We start from the raw sequence: 19,501 nt of genomic DNA on the forward strand, positions 1-19,501 counted from the left end.
TTTCTCTTGAGTAGATCTAAAACTAAAAATATGAAGTATAATTTTATTAGTAATAGACCTAATGAGGCGTTTGTGACTTTGGGCGATCAAGTAATTAATAAAGTACACATTTTAGTTATCTTGGATCTATTGTTCAGAGTGATGGTGAAATAGAAGGGAATATTACCAACAGAATTCAAGTTGGATGGTTGAAATGGAGGAATGAATCGGGCTGGTTGTGTGATAGAAAAGTCCCCCTCAAACTTAAGGGAAAATTCTATAAGATGGTGGTGAGATCTGCAATGCTTTATGGTGCTGAATCTTGGTCATTGAAAGAGAAGCATAATACTAAGTTAAGTGTTGCAGATATGAGGGTGCTCAGGTGGATGAGTGGCTTTACCCCTAGAGATAGGATACTAAATGAGCATGGATGTTCTTTTTGCTTTAGTCATGGATGTTCTCACTAGATATTTGTGAGAGGATGCCTTATTGTATGATTTTTATTGATGATATTCTTCTTGTTGATAAGACTAGAGAGGGAGTTGATGGTAAACTTGAATTATGGAGGTCAACCATAGAGTCTAAAGGTTTTCGCTTGAGTAGATCTAAAACTAAATATATGAAGTGTAATTTTAATAGTAATAGACCTAGTGAGGGTTTGTGGCTTTGAGCGATCAAGTCATTAATAAAAGTATACATTTTAGATATCTTGGATCTTTTGTTCAGAGTGATGGTGAAATAGAATGGGATATTATCAGCAGAATTCAAGTTGGATGGTTGAAATGGAGGAATGAATCAGGCTTGTTGTGTGATAGAAAAGTCCCCTTCAAACTTAAGGGAAAATTCTATAAGATGGTGGTGAGATCTGCAATGCTTTATTGTGCCGAATCTTAGTCTTTAAAAGAGAAGCATAATACTAAGTTAAGTGTTGTAGAGATGAGGGTGCTCAGGCGGATGAGTGGATTTATCCCTAGAGATAGGATATGAAATGAGGATGGATGCTCTTTTTTGCTTTAGTCATGGATGTTCTCACTAGACATTTGTGAGAGGATGTACCTTATTATATGCTTTTTATTGATGATATTATTCTTGTTGATAAGACTAGAGAGGGAGTTGATGGTAAACTTGAATTATGGATACCAACCATAGAGTCTAAAGAGAGAGTCGCTTTACATGGTTTGGTTACATTAAACGGAGGCCTTCTGATGACCCGGTAAGGAATGTTGAGGTATTAGATTTGACTTATGATAAGAAAGGTAGAGGTAGACCTAAGCATCCTCATCTCTGCAACACTTAACTTAGTATTATGCTTCTCTTTTAATGGCCAACATTTGACACCATAAAATTTTGAAGTTGTTTTTGCTCGGCTGGATGACTGACTTGACTCTTAGAGATATGGTACGAAATGAGCATATACGTGATAAGGTTGGAGTAGCTCTAGTAGAAGATAAGATTAGAGAGAGTCGCTTTAGATGGTTTGGTCACATTAAACAGAGGCCTTCTGATGACCCAATAGGGAAAGTTGAGGTATTAGATTTGACTTATATTAATAAAGATAGAGGTAGACCTAAGCATCCTCGTATCTACAACACTTAACTTAGTATTATGCTTCTCAACATAAGTATTATTAAATCCTTTCTTTCCAAGAACTCTTCATAGTACCTCTCTTGGAACTTTATCATATGCTTTCTCTAAATCAATAAATATCATATGAGATGGTTGTGAGACCTACAATGTATTCCAATTCAAGTAAAGTATACTTGTTCGAAAGTATAGCACGTACACTTGTTAATGATGCATTTCTTCTAATAATTGTTCATGGATATTAGAAAGTCCGGGCAGCGTCCAATATAGATTAGAGAGGGAGTATGGGAAGATCTGAGTAGAGCTTGGGCGACCCCTGAGTTCACAAAAATAAGATAGCAGAATAAATAAAATAAAGCATCCGACTGTGGGGGTTTATGAAGCTCTCTTCATACTGGTGTATATGTTCCTTATACGGAACATAGATGATGATTGGTAAAAGCTTTAAATTAGTTTATTAAATATATTTATTTTATTATAACTATATCTTATATTTTTAGAAAGATTTTCTTGGTCAGGAGCCAACACCGCTGGAGTTGTATATGAGAATTCTTTAATATGAAGTTGTAAATTAGTAGGTTAATGAAAAGGCTAAAAAGGCTCATATGAGTATAATTTTTTAAAATTTGGGAATATTAATTTATTATAATAAAACTAATTCTAATATCAATATATTTTATGGATTTATTCTCGCAGGATGATTTTGTACGAGCTCGAAAAAGTCGTCAGTCCACTAGTGAGGGATCATCTTCAGGATCGATCCAAATTTTTTAGTATCATATATGATCAGATATTGTTGGAGGAAGATAGAGGGGGAGGGTATATGTCTTGGGTTCGCAAGGCTATGCTTATGATGGCAGTTTATCCACCTTAGTATTTTATGATCCAAGTGGAGCTGAAGAAACTATAAGCCAGAGGGTTGCAGCGCTGACGAGAGAGATAGAAGAGATGAGAAATGTTTAAAATGATATGCAGATAGAGCTGTGATCCTACAGAGATGAAAATCAAAAGAAAGAGAAAGAAAAAGAGAAGCCACATGCATCACAAGACAACAAGGATATGGAGGAGGATTAGTATTCTTTTTGTTCGATGAACTTATGATGAATTCATTGTAAACTTATTTGGTTTCACTTATTGAACTTAGTTATGAACTTATTTGGTTAAACTTATGAACTTAGTTATGAAATTATTTGGTTTCACTTATTGATTTGTTTTACTGAATATATTTATGATAATTATTGTGATTGACTATAGTGACGTGTTGCCCAAATTTGTGAATATTGCTTTATTTTATGTGCAGGTTTAGAGTTCAGGTTGAAAATCAATAAAATAGAGGGGATGCTGTCAATTTTTTTTCAAATGCTACAGGTTTCTTGCGGCCAACTGGCTGTTTGGCCTCTAGAAACTTTGATACCGGACGGCTAATTAAAGCCATCAAAAAAATACTAAAACTGCTAATAAATAGTAGTGGTTTGCCGACGGTGTCCGGCCGTACACTGATGACACGCCGGCGGTCTTACCATCGGCAATTCCTTCGATTTTAACCGCCGATGATTTTACCGGCGGGTTACCAGCGATCTACGCTGTAATAATGATGATATTAATACCGGTGGTTGAATGACCGGTATGTCACCGGTAACAAAATTGGCGATCACCGACGCTTAGACTGTCGGAACTTAATCGGCGGTATTAATCGCCGGTGAAAAAAACTGCCAAAAATAAATTGCCAGAAAAGGTTTATGGCACCATTTTTTCCAGTGATTTTTGAATCGCCGAGAAGCAGTTGGTGTTTTTCCACACCACCGAAAAACAAGTAGTAACTACCAGAACAAACCGCCAGTAATAAGTGATTTTCCTGTAGTGGGTTATGACTCCAGCTCTAAAGGCTTCATGTTATAATATCCGAACACTATGAAGAGAATCATCAGTTATGATGTCATCTTTAATGAAGAAGGAGAATGGGTTTGGGACCCAAATGATGATCATTACAAAATTTTTAATGATGAAGAAGTTGAGCAGCCAAGAATGGATCAAGAAAAAGATGAGCTTACAAAACCACCAACTATGCCAACTGCAAGTACTCAAGAGGACCCATCATCTTCAAGTGAAGGGTCAAGAAAAAAAGTACCATGCTTTAAAAGTTTACAGGAAATCTATGAGGTAACTAAGAATCAAGACAATCTCACTCTCTTTTGCCTATATGTCGATTTTGAACCCGTGAATTTTTAAGAAGCTGTGCAAAGTAAAAATTGGAAGGATGCAATAGACAAAGAAATCAAGGCGATCGAGAAGAATAATACATGAAAGCTAACTATACTTCCAATAAGACACAAGGAAATTGGTGTAAAGTGGGTATACAAAGTAAATAATATTGATAAAGGAGAAGTTGAGAAATATAAAGCAAGATTAGTGGCAAAAGGTTACAGCCAAATAGCTAGCATCGACTATGATGAGGTACTTTCTTTTGTTGCTTGACTTGAAACTATTAGAATAATTATTACTTTTGTAGCACAAAATAGATAATAAATATATCAAATAGATGTAAAGTCCACCTTCCTAAATGGAGTCCTTGAAGAGGAAGTCTATATTCAACAACCACTACGTTATAAAGTAAAAGGGAAAGAATACAAGGCTTTAAAGCTAAAGAGGGCTCTCTATGGGTTAAAATAAGCACCTAGGGCATGAAACAATCGAATTGACAAGTATTTTCATGCAAATAACTTTATCAAATGTCCTGTGAGTATGCCATCAACATCAAAGTCAAGGATGAGGATATTTTGATTTTGTGCATGTATGTTGATCACTTGATCTTCACTGGAAGTAATCCAAGTATTTTTAAAGAATTCAAGAATGTGATGGCTAAAGAGTTCGAGATGATGGACATTGGATAAATGACATACTACCTCGGTATTGAAGTTAAGCAAAAGGATGAAGGCATCTTTATTTCTCAAGAAAGTTATTGAAAAGAAATACTCAAGAAATTCAATATGAATGATTGCAACCTTATAAGCACTCCAATGGAATGTGGAGGTAAGTTATAAAAAAAGGATAACAACGAAATGGTTAATCCAATATTTTTCAAGAACTTGGTCGGTAGCTTGTGCTACCCGATTTACACTAGGCCAAGCATCCTTTATGCTGTTGAAATTATTAGCTGTTATATGGAGACACCAACTACTACTCACTTAAAGACTGCCAAGAGGATTCTTCGATATATCAAAGGAATGATCTACTTTAGTTTATTCTATTCATCATCAAATAATTTAAAGCTTGTCAGATATAGTGATAGCAACTGGGTCAGAGACTTGGATGAGAAAAAAAGCACTACAGGGTTAGTGTTCTACATGGGAGACATTATTTTTACTTGGATGTCAAAGAAGCAAGAAATCATTATCCTTTCTACTTGTGAAGCTGAGTATATTGCTACAACTTCATATGTCTGTCATGCAATTTGGCTTCAAAATTAATTGAAGGAGCTAAGATTACTGCAAGAAGAGCTAATAAAGATTTGTGTCAATAAGAAGTCAGCTATCGCTTTGGCCAAGATCCATGATTTTCATGATCAAAGTAAACATATTGACAAACACTATCACTTCATCATAGATTGCATCACAAGAAAGGATGTGCAAATAGAGTATGTGAAGGCTCATGATCAAGTAGTTGATATATTCACCAAGCCCCTCAAGCATGAATATTTTATCATGATAAGAATAGTGCTTGGGATAATAAATCAAGTTTAAGAGGGGGTGTTAAAAATTAAACTTGATTAATTGGGCCTTTAATTGAGTGAGCCTTTTAATTGAGGCCATAGTCTAGAAAGTCCTTAGAAAATTCTAGAGTTCTATTTTGTGAAGAATGTTTTAGAGTATTCTAGAAATACATTCTAAAAAAGTTATTTAGAGAATTCTTGAATATGTAATTAATGATTTTTGTAAATGAAGATAGGAGAATATTCTAGAGAGTTAATAGTAGCGATTGGATTGAAATATGTTGGCACAATCCTAATAGAGGAGTCACTAGTATAAATAGTTGTGGTATCTTAGAATTTTGTATGAAGTAGAATCAAGAAGTTCAAGAGTGAAATAAAAGTGAGTTTTACAAGTGTTCCTCTTCTCTTTTAGAATTCATCCTCTTACAATATCCTTTTATTTTCCAACAAAGAAGGCCTTTAACTCCATCAAAAATATTTGAAGGAGGAAAGGTTAGCCAAACTCATTATAGAGGTCAAGATTGAGGAGCTGCAGTTGTGATCATGTAGAGGGAAGATGCTCTAAGGGAAGACTTGATGAAGGAGAGGTTATAGAAAGAATTGGCATTAAAGGCAAAGGATCTTATTAAAGTAAAGGTGTCTACCAAGGTTAAGATGAGTAAGGAAAAATAAGTTTACTTTTTCAATAGTAATGAGTACTAGGATGTCCTTGGACATAGATACTAGATGGGGATCGAGTAGTACCTAAGGAAACTAATTTTGATGGTTAAACTCAATGACATATTCCTAGATCCAACCATCTTTTTTGAGGAGGTTCCAAGAGTGATAAGAGTAATGATATGAGTACAAATGGGGATTAGTTGCACTCACCTATATATGTAATTTTTTTTCCTTTTATTTTGTCCCTTAAGTGCAACTTTTAATGATATTTTTCTTTTAATGAAATAAAACCATTTTTCTTCTTACCATCTTTTACTTGTACTTATCCATTCAGTTACCTTTAGTCTCTTTTGATTGCAAATATATAATTGAATTTAGTGACATTAGCACCCTAAATAAAAATAGAGTTTTTATTTTTATGATTGTCTTAATAAAACCAAAGTTAGAGAGACTTTAAAGAAAATGAAGTCTAAAAAATTTATTAGACCTGACGATATCCCAATAGAGGTGTGGAAATACTTTAAAGATGAAGGAATTTTTTGGCTTACTAAAATTTTTAATTTATATTTTGAAGACTAAAAAGATGTCAGGGGAGTAGAGGAGTGTGTAGGTTCCTATTTTTAAGAATAAAGGTGATGCCCAATAGAGTAAATTATAAAAGAATTAAATTAATGTGTCATACATTAAAATTATGGGTGAGAGTTATCGAGAATAAGTTACAACATGATACTAATATTTTTGTAAAAGTAATTTGGATTCATGCCAGGTAGGTATAGAGAGAATAAAGAGGATCTACATATGATATTTATTAAGTTAGAGAAAGAGTATGATAAAGTTTCGAGAGAAGTGCTCTAGAGAGTTCTAAAAAAGAAAGGAGTTAATAATGCTTATATTCAAGTCATTAAGGATATATATGTAGGAGTAGTTACTTCTATTGAAATACGAGATGGTTTGATCGAATATTTTACTATTTAAGTTAGATTACATCAATGATCAACTTTAAGTCCATATCTTTTTTTCTTTAGTCATGGATGTTCTTATAAGACATTTATAAGAGGTTGTTCCCTCGTGTCTTGGTGTATGCTTTTTTTAGATGATATTCTTCTTGTTAATAAAACTAGAGAGGGAGTTAAAGGAAAACTTAAATTGTGGAGGTCAACCATAGAGTCTAAAGGTTTCATTAGAGTAGATTTAAAGCAAATATATGGAATGTAATTTTAGTAGTAATAGATCTAGTAGGTGGGATTGTAACTTTAGTCAATTAAGTCATTAAAAAGAGAACTCATTTTTGATATCTTGGGTCTAATATTGTTCAAATTGGTATTGAAATAGATGGAAATATTGTTAGTAGAGTTCAAGTTGGATGGTTGAAGTGGTGGAATGCATCAGGCCTATTCTCTTATAGCAAAGTACCCCTCAAACTTAAGAAAATTTTGTAAGAAGGTAGTGAAACCTGCAATGATTTATGGTGCAGAATGTTGGCCATTAAAAGAGAATTATAAATTTAAGTTGAGTATTATAGAGATGAGGATGCTCAGGTGGATGAGTGGCTTTACTCTAAGAGAAAAAATGTGAAACGAATAGACATTTAGAGTAGCTCTAGTGGAAGATAAGATCAGAGAGAGTCTCCTTAGATGGTTTGGCCATATAAAACACCAGCCTTTTGATAGTCTGACTAGGAGAGTAGATGTATTAGAGTTGGCCAATGTTAGGGAAGGTAGAGGTAGACCTAAAGAGACTTTGTTAGAAAGTATAAGAAATGATATATTTTTTTATTAGTTTTAAATGAGAATTTAACTCTTAATAAGACATAATGATGAAAAAAGATTAGTTGGCCCCACGTAATTGTATTAAGGGTTGATGATATTATTGTTGTTGTTGTTGTTGAGCTCGACTATAATTCTATGAATGATAGCCATGTACTAGAGCCCTCCCCCATAGATGACTAAGAAGTTCTATAAGTTTGTTTAAGTTATTAACTCGCCAATAACTGAGTTATTAGTGAATGAAGAACTTGGTGGTTGGTAACTAATGAACTAACTCATCAATAAATGTAACATGGTATAAAATATAGGAAGTATAGCTCGACCATATTGTAATTTGACCATTAAATAACATGATTATATATATATATATATACTCGGCTATTAGATGTGTAGTAATAAGAAATAATTGTTACAATGAACTCGGTATGAGATCCGTCATATCTTAGCTCGGCATAAAAATAATAATACTAAAACTCTTTATTCGAGCAATTATACATAAACTCAATATAGTAGTAAACGTAATTGAACTAATCATGAGAACATTTAAACCAGATCAATCATGAAAAATATTTCTTGCTCAAGACTCAATATCAAGGCAAATTCTAATTGGAAACTTCCAAAATTAAATCTGGGATCATCAAAATTCCAATTTCAACAAAATTATAGTCAAACTAAACGTCTTGAAAGACAAATTCAATGAAACCAAACTTGACTCAATCCGAGCCCAAATAGGTCCAAATCGAGGACCCAAAGCACATTCAGAATGTTCAAACCATAAATTGGGTGAACAAATGATTTCCAAATGTGACATGCTTATAGTCAAATCGAGTGGCTAGACAAGAAGAATCCAATGAGATAAGATTGCCACATTTTTATATTATTAAGATGATCAAATACTCGATAAATGATCCATAATCAAGGGAATTGATATCGACTGTCTATTCAAAACACCCCCAACATACCCTTGATCATCTCCCTATTTATTAGTCATACTACTTTCAAAAAATTATAAATAGACCCCCCACTCTTTACTTTTTTTTTTGGGGGGGGGGGTGGGGGGGGGAGGCGGAATAAAGAAGGAAGCAAGGGAAGAATGAGAGGAAGAAGGAATAGAATCTGAGATATCTCTTACAAGAAGGCTCCTTGTCGACCACCGCCCGACCACTGATCGTCACTGGACTTCTGCTTAGCCACCGATCATCACCAAACTTCTGCCCAACCCCAGATGATCATCAAACTTCTGCCCATCCGCCGACCATCGTCAAGCTTTTGCCCGACTAGCAACTATCGTCGGACTACTCCCGACCACCAAATGTCACAGGACTTCCACATGACCACCAACTATCCTTGGACTTTCGCCCGGCCACCAATCGTCTCCCAACTATGGCCCTTCTGACCTTCATTGCCCGAATACAATTTTTAGACCTTTATCGCCCACCGTTTATGATGCTTTTGACCACCATTGCCCGACCATGATCTCTCTGACCACCATCTCTAGATTACAGTCTCTTCACCCTAAATTGCCTATAGACTATAGTTTCTCTAACCAACATCTTTTAACTACAGTCTCCCTGATCGCCTTTGCCTATCTATGATCCTTTTAACCTCCGTAGCCTGATTATGTTCTTTCCGACCTTTATTGTTTGACTATGTTCTTTATGACCTCTATCACCTACTAACATCATTCCTTTTGACCACCTTGATCTAACTATAGTCCTTCTGATCATGGTCCCCTGACTATGGTCGTTCTAACCTCTATCACCTATCAACTATGATTCTTACAATTATAGTCACCTAACTATGGTCATTCCAACCACCGTCATCTTACTACGATCCTTTCGACCAGTGTCGCTAGACCATGGTCTTTTCAACCTCCGTTACCCACTTGATGTAGTCCTTTTAACCACTATCACTGACCATGATATTTCTGACCTTTGTTAATCGCCAATTACGGTCCTCTCGACCATCATCGCTAGACTATAGTCTTTCCGACCTCTGTCACCTGATTACGATCCTTTTGACCTTCGTGGCTAGATTACAGGTACTCTAATCTACATCGCTTACAAACTATAGTCTTATTGACCAAATGAACATGTTAATATAGATTCTTCCAATTTCTATTATTTAGTGTATTTTATATGATGTATTTTTTCTATATCGAGCAAGCCCTTCCCCCTAAGGAAGGGCCTCATTTGTAACAAACTACAAACACTATTGGATTAATTTAAATTGGGCAAGGCCCATGGGTTTTCCCCCTTATTTAGGGGTTTTTACATATATCTTATGTCTCTTATGAATGCTACCCTCCTACTCTTTTATCTATTTGTGTGTTAATTTTTTTGTATAAAGCTAAGATTCTAAACTATATCTCTCTGCTGCCATAAATTTACTAGCGCGCAGAAGTCTAATGTTGTATGTGGGAATCTGATTCCTAGCTGGGCGGAATTTTTATTTCAATCTCAAGAGGTCATTCATGTCAACATTAAGTATGGTTGAGGTGAAATTATCCCTTTATCATAACATATTATCATATCCAAAAGAAGTCCTTCAATATGGAGGACAAATTCATTGCAACAACAAACATATATTATTTAGTCACCTCTCAATAAGTAGCTATTGCTGCATCAATTCCATGGGAAGAAAATTTGGACTGGGGGGGGGGGGGGGGGGGGGGGGGTTAATCTCGGTTGTGATCTTAAATACAATTGAGAATAGCTAGCCCCTCCAATATTTTGCATAGACTTTTGCACCTTGGGTAAGGTTATAGTCTAGACCTAAAAAAGGTAGTAACGATCTAAAAATAGACCATCCTTTACCTTTGATTTGAGATACATGTGGCATTCTCTCCCTCCCAATCAAAGCAGGAGGATTCAATTCTACCTCTTTCATGCTGGTTAACATCATCGAACAATGCTCTGAAAAACAACATTGGATGGGTCTTACATCCATGGTGGATTCTCTTAACCTCTTCAATATAGGTTAATGTTATTGAGCAATACCCTAACAAATAACTTTGGATAGTTCATGCATCCTTAGTGGATTCCCTCAACCTCTTCCACATAGGTTAACATCATTGAGAAACACTTTGACAAATAACTCTAGATAGGTCATACATCCTTGGTAGATTCTCTTGGACTCTTTTATATATGTTAATGTCATCGAGCATCACTCTTATAAATAACCTCAAAAAGGTCAAATATCCTTTGTGGATTTCTCTCAACCTCTTAATGTTATCGAGTAATATTTTGACAAATAATTTCAAGAAGGTTTGCCCATGAGGTACCATTAAATGGAAGCTGGCAATGGATAAGATCCTCACTAGAAAGACTCTATGAGCGCAAGTGGTTGACAGAGTTGTAACTCATTTGAAGACCTTAAAAGGCTAAAATCCTTATAGGGTATAGGTACAAAAAAGATCTTAGAAGGCTAAAAGCCTCAAAAGGCATAAGTACATCAAAATCTTAGATGACTAAAAGCCTTAGAAGATATACATTTTTTTTAATATGTAACAACCTCAAAAGGTTAAAAATTACATAAGGAATAAATTACTTTATTATCTTTGCTCTAATTGGGGGGTAATAACATAAAGTATGAAAAATGTATAAAAAAATTAGTTTTCTTATTCATTATTTCAAATAAACATCTATCTCATATAAAAATCCCTCAAATAAAAGGAGACGATCAAAAGTATAATGAAAAATTACATAATCTCAAGATCTTCACTTGAAGATATTTTTCTTAACTTGCTCTCAATATCATCATCACCAGAAATAGAAGGAGAATCTTCGAATGCCTGGCCAGGAGTCAGCCCATCAATGGCTAAAAGCTTCTTAAATTATTCTATAGCCTTCATTGATATGATTTTTTTCCTAAAAGGAACTCTTTTCTCATGCAATGGTGGAACAAATACGTACCTCCCAGATCTTTATAAAGTAAAAAATCAGCTCATAATAAAGCTTCTTGCAAACTGTCATCATCAACCCTTTTCTTGATGGCCTTCATCGGCACTTCACCTTATATCAGTCATCATCGATCCATCACCAGACTACTAGTAATAGCATTCCCTCCAATTAACACCTTATGTTCATCGCCTAGCCACCGACTACCGTCAGACTTCCACCTAACAGTCAAACATTGTTGGACTTCCACCTAGTTTTCGGTCATCATTTGACTTTCACCTAAACATAGACTTTCAATGAACTTCTGCTCAATCATTGTCAAAATTCCACCCTTCTATTAACAATCACTGGATCTCCTCCCAAGTGTTACTATCGCTAGATATTTTCAAACCATCCTCTTATACATGAGGTGGTTGATATTCTTCTAGATCTATAATGGATAATTTAAGGAAGAAAATAATCTCTCATCAGGACATGTTCACAAAAGCGAAGCACTTAAGCTTGATAAAGGATGCATTCTATCTTAGATAATGGAATGCCTCTAATGTTAGAAGAAATCAAGAATAGAAGAAGAATAAAGGCAATGACTACTCCTTCTACACAAAAGAGGGGAACTGAAGCTTGATATGGGATGCCACCTATCTCAAACAATGGAATGCTTATGCAGGCTAAATTTTTTTGAGAAAAAGAAAAGAAGAAATGGTGCATTTTCTTTCATGCCCTAAGGGGGATATTATAGGTGAAAGGGGAGGAGGAATATTGTATAAGAATAAGAATATTTTGAGAATATTTTTTAGGAAGCGGGCTAAATTTTTTGGCCCGAGTAGTCCAATTATGATGATTTAGGGTCATTGAGACTATTTTTTAACGTTTCATACTCAATTTTGACACTTTCAGAGCTAAATGATGTTTATACAATCAATTTTGAGCAAATTTGAAAATTTTGGAGTGCAATTTTTAAATAATGTTTGTCCTAATCAATGAGTCAACCTCATAAAAGACTAAATTTATAATTAAAGGTATTTTACTTATTTCACTGTCATGAGGGGAGGTCAATATTGACATCCAAGGAGAAGTCGGGCCTCAAAATTACCCAAAAATTATAATTTCACATTACAATAATTTGAAGATCTTTGACACATATTTTTGAACCTTATAGACTTCGACATATGAGAAAAGCAGGGCGACTAATCTATCATCAAAAATTTTCTTCATCTAGCATAAATCTCAAGGAAAATTTTGATTAGAAACTTCCAAAATTAAATTCGGACCATTCATACTCCTATTTAAGTAAACTTATAGTCCAACTGAAGTCATGAAAAGGCGAACCCAATGACACCAAATTTGTCTAAATTCAATCCCATAATGGGTCCACATTGAGGACCCAAAGCACATTTGGAAGGTTCAAACCATAAATTGGATGAACAATTTCCATATATGACATGCTTATAGTTGAATCGAGCGGCTCGACGAGAAAAATCCAATGAGCCCACGATCACCAAATTCTGATATCATTTAAATACTTAAATACTTGATCAATGGTTTATAGTCAAGGGAGTTGATATCGGCCATCCATTCAAAACATTCTCAACATGCCCTTGATTTTCTCCCTATTAGTGGCCATGCCACTCTAAAAAAACTATAAATAGACCCCTTACTTCGTTTTTCTTTTTTGCGGCGGCGGGGGGGAGTGAAGAAGAAAGAGATTTTGAGATCTCTCTTGCCTCCAAGCTCCCCCTCTACTACCACCTAGGCACCGATCATTGCCAGACTTCTACCCGACCAACGATTATCGCCGAACTTCTGCCCGGCCACCAACCATCACCAAACTTCTGCCCGGCCACCAACCATCACCAGACTTCTACCCGGCAACCAACTGTCGCCGGACCACTACTCGAACACAAACTATCATCGAACTACTGTCCAACCACCAACTGTCATTAAACTTTTTCCCGACCACCAATCGTCACTCGACTACAACTCTTCTAAACTCCTCTCAAACATGATATTTCCAACCTTCATCACCCGACTTTATGCTTCCGACTACCATCGTTCAACTTTGGTCTCTCTGATCACCATTTCCCTGACCTCTATCTCTCCAACCAACATCTCCAGAATATGTTCTTCCCGACTGCCATCTCCCAACTATTGTCCTTCTGACCTCTATCTTCTGACTATGGTCCTTCTGACCATCATCACCTTATTATGTTCTTTACGACCTCCATCTCTTACTAACTATGATCCTTCCGACCACTGTCGCCCAACTACGGCCTTTTCGACCTCCATCACCTGCCAACTACGGTCCTTCTAACCCTCGACATTTGACTACGATCCTTCTGGCCACCATCGCCCGACTACGTTCTATTCAACCTCCGTTGTCCACAAGCCATGGTCCTTCTGACCACCGTCACTGACTATGATCTTTCTGACCTCCATCGACAACCAACTACAGCTCTCAATTGTAATCAACTACAAACACTATTGGATTCATTTAAATTGGGCACTATCCCATGGTTTCCCCCCATTTTCAGAGGTTTACATGTAAAAATTCTGGCGTCTCTTATGAACGTTGAACTCTTACTATTTTATCTATTTATGTGATAGATCTTCATATAAAGCTAAGATGCTAAACTATAACTCTCTACCCCTTACAAATATTCTAGCCTGCAATAGTACCTAAACCCGTTATAGTTGTAAATGTAGTTGAACTCATCATGAGAATACTTGTACCTAAACTTGAAATAGCCATAATTATCATTAAAACCTCGACGAGTTTCAACATGAGTAAGGAGCATTAAGAGCCCCTAAAATTATTTAAGTCTTGGACTTGACAACGATAGAATCGTACTTCCTTATTTGCATAGTAATTAATAAGAGAGCTTTGCATTGATCATCATTTCCTATTGACAATATCTAGAGTGGGCTTATCACTTTATGAACTTCTCATCGATATAATAAAATCAATGTGAGGTCATATTATGTGGGTCGCATTTTACACTAGACTTTGCAATCTTCATTTTGGGGGGTGGGGGGTTAGCCACCTCGACTCGCCAACTACAAGGGACACACATGCTACATATTATGAATCATGTTGCAATGGTGGGAATCAGCCAATAAGGCTTGCCAACTTGATATTTGTCACAATACTAATGAGTAACTTGTTGGTTAAATGAAATAAAAAACTTTGCCAAGTCAATTAAGCAATAGTATATTGAGCTTAAAAACAAGACTTCAATTCAATGAATAAAATAAATATTTTATTGTACATTAATAAATTAAACTTTTAGTACAAAGAGTTTTATTTGTTTAGCTCAAACGAACTTGAATTGTTAAGTAGCCCTAACATAAAAATGATAGATTATGAAAATAATTTTGACATAAAAGAATTTTAATTCTCCAAACTAGAGGTGGAACCGAGCAAAGTTAGTTGGACTTCAACTCATTAACAAGTTCATGAGTTGAGCTTATTGAACTACGAGTTCTAGCTCAATCAAGATCGGATCGTAAACTTGTTGACCTACTATTTATATTAAAATATATTTCAAAATTAATTTCAAAATAATATAATATAATATTTTTCTAAATTTTTTAATTATTTTTTAGCCAAGCTCGATCTTTCCTAATGATTTTAAGTAATCGAGCCGAGCACGACCATAAAATTTTTAAATAAGTCGAATTCAAGCTCGATAAATAAGCTCAACAAAAATTAAATAATTATATCTTGATTAGTTGATTAAACAAACACTCCACTCATTTACACATGTAATTCAACCCACCGAAGACTTTGAAAACAAAAGCCAATTGAGATATAAATTCTCCTTAAAATAATTAGAAGATATAAGGATGTGACATACCGACAAAGCTGCACAAATGCATAATAGAAACATCAAGCGAGAAGGTCTTAATGAGTCCTATCCGTTAAGTACTGCTCGGCCTTCTCATAGGACTAGTCTATTTAGTGAAAAACATCCACACAGCTACGGTCTAATCACATAAATGCGTAGCTTGCCCTGAGTTCTACTTTGCTACGTTTCACACTATTAAGAGGAGGAGTTCACAAGAGAATTTAATAGGAAGATGATGTCTGTGGCATGCTATAAATAATTTTATTTTATATTTATACATATTTATGAAGATAATTCATAGGTATTGGGTAGATTCAAATAAGAAAGTCAGATAAGGAGGGTCACCTATATAAGGCGGTAGTCGCCCATAAGTGGATCCTTTGCTTATGATTATGAGTTCACCCTTTATTTATGATTATGAGTTTGCCAGCTAGACTTGTACATAGCTTGTAGCTACTACCATAAAGGGGACTCATACCTCACTTTGCTATGAGACCTTAATATCGGAGACTTCTCCTAGATACTCAACCTTGAAGATATGTCCAAGGCACTCACTTGAGATGACAGAGTCAGGTCAGAAATAGGGATCCACATGTACATCTTTCAGCTTGTCCACATCATAGTGTAAGTTTATATATATATAAGGTTAGCCCGTCATGTAGCTCTCCTAGCCCTATAAATAAAGTGTGAATAGGCATATTTTGGATATTCTCTTTTGAACATACGTACTATACGTTAGGGGTGTCAATATTTGACACAACCCGAGAAACATAATTCGAAAACACATTTTGACACCCTTACATGTTTGATTATTTTTTAGAGATAATCTACCCTTCCATTGACTCTCATACTCACTAACCCGCCTCAATTTTTCTAACTCTAGCTAGCTAATAATTTGCTAGTGGGGTCGGTGTTATCCATGGTTAAATTTGGATCCCATATCCTCTAAGATGCGGTGAGTCTAGATTGATGTCAACTAGCAGAAGACATGCATGATACGAGGAGCAATGAAATTAGGAGTTGTCCGCAAACATAGAGAATTAAAACTATACTATCTAATATAACTTGATGGAGATGGGTGAAATGATTACTAATACAATCCAAGATGAACTAGGGAAAATCTAAAGGAATGCCTCAAAGGAGAGCACCCCAAAAAGATAATCTGGATTGGTAGTTCATTAAAGGAGACTAAAGACATGATGCTAAAGTTAACACCTAATGCTAACCACATACATAGGCATAACAATGATGAGGAGTATAACTCTAGACCCCTTAAGTTAACAAAAAAAGAAGAAGCTAAACTCTTAAAACATCAATGCACCATTTATTGTAATGATTTGATTTAGGTTAAGCGTGCTCGAGAGGGAGCAATCTTGGGATGGATACTACAGAAAATTCACTGAATATCGGCGAAACTTTCGACTGACATTTTACCGCCGAAATTGCTGGCGGTCTGACAACCGCTAATTACCGACGGTTTCGACCATCGGTAATAAAGAGTAAACCACTAAAACTTCTGTCGATCAAATAAATGCTGGAACGACCACCGATATTCTATTTTCATGAAGTATTTTGCTGGCGATTTAGTCGCCTTTTTTAAGTGAGAAATTTTTGGCCGTTTAAACGGCCAAAAATGACGCCGGTAAGTGCCCAAAAATTGAACCCCCCACCCCCCGCCGCATTCCTCATTTTTCTTTGCTCATTTGGTTCGTCCTAAGAACCCTCATGCTTGCTAAAATCCACCCTATCTTAGTCACCTACTCATTCAGTTCGTCCAAAGAAGCAATGAAATTTCACCCTAGCCTTGCCTAGCCAATTTCATGCCCCACCCGACTTAGCTGAATGTGATCTCCACGGAACGCCTTGAGTTTTTTTTTTATTATTAATTTCATGCAGTTTGTTTTAGAGTCTACAAAAGGTGATGTTTGACCATACAAATATGGTTGGAAAATCTAACCCCCTTTTGTGTCCACATGCTTATGTTGATATTCCTCATATAATCAAGCCCTATACATTTGATCTTCATCACCTTGCCTTTCCTAAGATTTGATCTTTGTGTTGAATCATCTATACCATAAAGAATTTTTCTCCATAGTTTTAAGCTTGATGTTTTATTCCTTGATGCACTTTAAAATCTTCCATAAATTTCTTTTATGTTAATAGAGGTGGTCTCTTGATAGTTTTCTATTCATTTTGTTAGATTGATGATTATGTGGAATTATAAGGAGTTCAATGAGACTAGGTTGTATTTTATTGGCTATCCTAAGCTTGGGATCAGGGATTGGTTGAGGAAAATAATGGGAGAAGATGTAATGTAAGAGATTAGATATTTGTGACCTCATCAAAGAAATATAAGATAATTATAAGGGTTTTAAGACATCATGAAAGGGATATAAGGGTGCAGAAGATCACCAAATCGATTCTAAGGGAAAGGATATCAACGTAATCCTCAAAGCTGTGACATCCCAGGCAGTTATAGTGAAAGGATTCATCGGCATACTTTTCTTCTCGCTTAGATCAATTCAAACATCCAGAAATGATAATTGCATTAAAGAAAATGAATATAATATTAAAACTATAATTCACATTTCATAGTTACAATCCCAAAAGTGGCGTCCAAAAGAATATATACAATAGCCGCTCAGGCTACAAAATAATGCATGAACCAAAAACTACGAAAACTATACTAGTGGTTGTATGAAGCTTCATGCAGGAGGCTCTACATCTGAAATCATTAACCACATATAATGAGCTTAAATAGCCCAGCAGGTCACCAAAGCCTACAACTGAAATCAAAGCATGGTACGGAAGCAATATGCATGTCAATCAGTCAAATCAAGATTAGCACTTACACATGATCATTGAATCGATGCAAATACAAAATCAGTACATAAATGATAATCAATACAAAAACGATAATCAATACAGAAATGTGTAGAGCCATAATTATCAGTAAAAGAATCAATAAAGAGTACAAAAGTTCGTAAAGCTCAATGAATCAATACGTGCATCAAATCAATAAAGAAATCATTGGATTAATAATATCAGTCGGTATCAAGAGAAATCAATTTCGATCAATAATATCAATCGATATGGAATCACATAAAACAATCGAATCAATACATTGATAAAAATAGTTAAAATCGCAGTAATATAATAAAAGCGTATTCTATATCACGTAATCGGTGTATCACATATATCATTGTATCACATGTATCAATCAGTATTCAGTGTATCACGTGCTATAAGATCAGTACAATGAATCAGTAGTATCAGTGAATCAGTAGTATCGATGAATCAGTAGTAGAATCGGTAAATAGTATGCAATATCAATGAAATCGTGCAGTGACAATAAACTCATAAATCCGTCAGTAAATCCATTCAATATCAATAAATCAGTAAATTCATACAGAAATCAATAAATCTGTTCAATATCGATAAACCAGTTCAATACCGGTAAATTATAAAGTAATCATAAGAACAATACTTTACACATGCATTCCAGTACAGTAATCTTACTTAACAAGTACAATCACTGGCTATTAAGATGTTTTTCAAGGTTAGAATCAATGTTAGTAATCCGTTGGCTCAGTAAATAGAGTCGTCACCCTTGCCCGTCGGCACAGTAATCTCCTTATAACTCCCTTCAGTAATCACGTGATCAGTAGAGGATAATACCAAACTCTTTTTTAAAAGAAAGCCAGTTAGCCCACCATCATGTACAGGTCAATCTTCAACCAACGGTTCAACCAGTCTTTACTTGTCTTTCAGTAATATAATAGTAGATTCAATCATATATTCACATTCGTATACATCTGATTAATACATTGAAATCAACAAAAAAATTTAACTCAATTGAAGAAAATCCTTAAAATATCGTACAGTCCACATAAATCCCAAACAGAGACAAAATACACAAATTAAGAAAATTACCAAATTACCAGAAATCGAATAAAACATCATTCCAAAGCTTTACTTGTATTGAAGCAATATTTTTCAACATTCAGATAATTTTCTATTTGATAAAAACACATCATAATTCAAAATACCTGGTGAAAA

The sequence above is a fragment of the Dendrobium catenatum genome, unplaced genomic scaffold (assembly GCF_001605985.2).
Source record: "Dendrobium catenatum unplaced genomic scaffold, ASM160598v2 fragScaff_scaffold_853, whole genome shotgun sequence".
Lineage (NCBI taxonomy): Eukaryota > Viridiplantae > Streptophyta > Magnoliopsida > Asparagales > Orchidaceae > Dendrobium > Dendrobium catenatum.